Raw genomic sequence first — 3,215 nt, forward strand, 5'->3', positions numbered from 1 at the left:
ATCTAATACATTACATTGTATATATTGTAAGTAGTAGGAAATACTGTATTTGTAGCAATAATATACACCCTGTGGCTTCCCTTTCTGGTTTGGGAATGGTTCCTCAGTTCTTTGAAAGTTTCCTGGCTCCTGATGTATTTTTTTTTTGTCATTCAGTGTAACTTTATTTACTGTTTATTGCACATGATTTGAGGTCTTTAGTTTCTAACCAACAAAGATTCAAAGGACTATTTTTCCATGAAGTTTAACATTAACATTAGTGAATTCATGTATTCATGTGTTTTTATTGTAAATGTCTGAATTATTCACATTGCCATAGATCCTGAGCTCATAAGCATGGACCATGCACAGGCTGGCAGCAAGCCAGGAAGCCACTCTACAAGCAAAAGGATACTCTGCATAAGGAGAAAAGTCATAGTGCAACATTTAATGTCCAACCTGAGTCACCTCAGAATGTTACATATATTGAATTCTTAATTCATATAATATCGTGAACTCAACTGCTTGGTTGGTGATGGGGTTGACCTGGTTTCGGGAGGATTATTCCTGAAATAATTAAGGAAAGGGGGGCTCAATCTTTCTTCTTGGTTGCTTGCTCCTCCCCAGCAACTTCATCTTTCTTCTCATCCTCAACTTCTTGGGCATCTTCTCCTTCACCTTCACCTCCTTCTTCCTCCTTTGTGTCCTCAAATTCTTCCTTGGCATCTTCTTCCTCTTCCTCTCCTTCCTCGTCCTTAGGCTCTTCCTTCTCTTTCTCTTCCTCTTCAGCTTCTCCTTCAGAGGGGGGTTCATCCTTAGCTTCCTTGGCTTTTGCAGCCTCAATGGTCTCCTCCACCTCAATCTGCTCCTCCTGGACATGGCTTGTGTAGTAAGAAGGGAAGGAACGAGCAGACATCAAGTAGGAGCTGGTCTGTAAACCACTGTAGGCAGATTGGCCAAAGACTTGGGAATAATGGGAGTAACCACTGGCTATGCTTCCCACGCTGGTGCAACTGAGCCAGGTCTCCTCACCTTCTAAGAGTTTCCTATAAGCTGAAATGTCAATGTCCAAAGCCATCTTCACATTGAGGAGGTCCTGGTATTCTTTTAAATATCATGCCATTTCACTCTTTGTAGTTCTCAACTCATTTTCTAATTTGTTGATTGTGTCCTGCATAGCACTAATGTCGGCGTTCTGCTTATCTTCCAGCTCTTGCAGCTGCTTTTCCAGCACTTCGTTCATACCCCGGCATGCTTCTATTTCCAGGGTCTTGGCCTTGAGCAGGCAGCGGCTCTCAGAACCTCATCCTTGTCAGCATGCACTGCTTCGGTGTTCTTGGCAGCGCTCTCGGTCAGCACGGTGAAGTGGCTCTTGAACCATTCTTTGGCATTCTGCATGTTCTTGGCAGCCAGCTTCTCATACTGGGTACAGATGTCCTTGAGCGGGGCAAAGAGGTCAGGCTTGGAGAACACGTCCATCTCCACAGAGATCTGATTGTACTGGATCTGCGCCTGCAGCTCAATGATCTCTTCATGCACCTTCTTCAGAAAGGCGATTTCATCCATCAGGCTGTCGATGAAATTTTGAGCTCAGCATTGGTGAGCGCCACATCATCTGCACCTTTGTGTGTCTCCAGCAGCTGGCACTCAGCATCCTGGCAATTCAGCACCTCTTCATTGTAGCATGCCTGCAGGTTGCTCCCAGCACCTCCTGAGCCCCAGTGCCTCCTAACGGGGTCCCGAGGCTGCACCCCCATTCTGCTGCCCTCTTCTCGCCGGGGACTGGGGCATGGTGGGGAGGGGCACAGGCATCCCATTTTCAACCCGCGCCTGTGCCACCGGTGTCTGCAGGTGGCACGGGGGCAGACAGTGATCCTGGGGGCAGACAGTGATCCTGGAGGTGCTCGCCACCCCTGCCAGAGCTCAGCCATGATGGTCCGGGGTGAGACAGCCCAGCCAGGCCTCATGGCTGCAACTTGGACCTGCTTCCTTAACCAGGGACCTGGCACTGGGCCAGCAGCAGCAGCGTTTCCTCCCCTGCCCTGAACTCTGAGGGCCTCCCCAGGCGGCAGCGGCCCTGAGCCCACCACCTCTCCCTCGATCCCACCAAGGCTTGCTTCTCACACTTGCTGAAAACCTTCTCGGTCCACATTCCATAGTAATCAGTTCGGGCTAAAAGGACTGGGGACTCCAGCAGGCCTGAGGGGACTGGGCACCGCCATATTGTGGCTATGGGCGCCACTATCTTGGTGACGGAGTGACAGTTAATTTGCACATTTCCCTGTTATTAGCTAGGACTAGTGGCCTGGTGCATGAAATTTGTGCATGGGGGAAGGGGTGTTCCTCAGCCCGGCCTGCACCCTCTCCAATCTGGGACCCCTCGAAGGATGTCCTACTGCCCATTTACAGGGATCAGGCAAAAACCAGCAGTCGGACATCCCTCTTGCAATCTGGGACTGCTGTCTCCTAACACCTTACCTGCCTGCCTGCCTGCCTGATTGCCCCTAACCACTCTGCCTGCCGGCCTGCTTGCCCCCAACTGCCCCCCACCACCAGCCTGATCACCCCCAATTGCACCCCCTGCTGGCCTGCTCACCCCCACCTTCCCTCCCCACTGGCCTGCTAACACCCAACTGACCCCCTTCTGGCCTGCTCACTCCAAACTGCCCACCCCCCCGCTGTCCTGATCACCTCCAACTGATGCCCACTGATGGCCTGCTTGCCCCCAACTGGCCCCCCTGCTGGCCTGCATACCCCCAATAGCACCACCCCCCACCAGCCTGATCATCCACAACTGCCCTCCCCTTTTGACCTCTAACCACCCCTACCTGGGCCCCACCACCATGGCTTTGTCCAGAAGAATGTACAGAAGGTCTTAGGAAGGTCTCCCAGTCTAATTAGCATATTATCCTTTTATTAGTATAAATAGAGGCCTGGTGCATGGGTGGGGGCCAGCTGGTTTGCCCTGAAGGGTGTCCCGGATCAGGGTAGGGGTTCCCTTGGAGCATAGGGTGGCCTGGGCGAGGAGCTTGTGGTGGTTTGCAGGCCAGCCATGCCACCATGGGGTGAGGGTCCCCACTGGGAGTGTGTAGCCAGCCTTGGTGAGGGGCTGATGGCTGTTTTCAGGGTGACCAAGCCCCCCCACAGGAACCCTCACCCCATGAGGGTGTGGCCAGCCTGGGTGAGGGGCTGATGGCTGTTTTCAGTCTGGCCACAGCCCGTTCAGGATGGGGGTC

The 3,215-nt window shown here is 52.5% G+C and overlaps 1 pseudogene; it reads right to left on the reverse strand.

Annotated features, from left to right (window-relative positions):
* Positions 1 to 571: 571 nt before the first annotated feature.
* LOC102428754 lies at positions 572 to 1,946 on the reverse strand (annotated as a pseudogene).
* Positions 1,947 to 3,215: the final 1,269 nt, after the last annotated feature.

The sequence above is a fragment of the Myotis lucifugus genome, unplaced genomic scaffold, assembly GCF_000147115.1.
Source record: "Myotis lucifugus unplaced genomic scaffold, Myoluc2.0 scaffold_13, whole genome shotgun sequence".
NCBI classification, from domain to species: Eukaryota; Metazoa; Chordata; class Mammalia; order Chiroptera; family Vespertilionidae; genus Myotis; species Myotis lucifugus.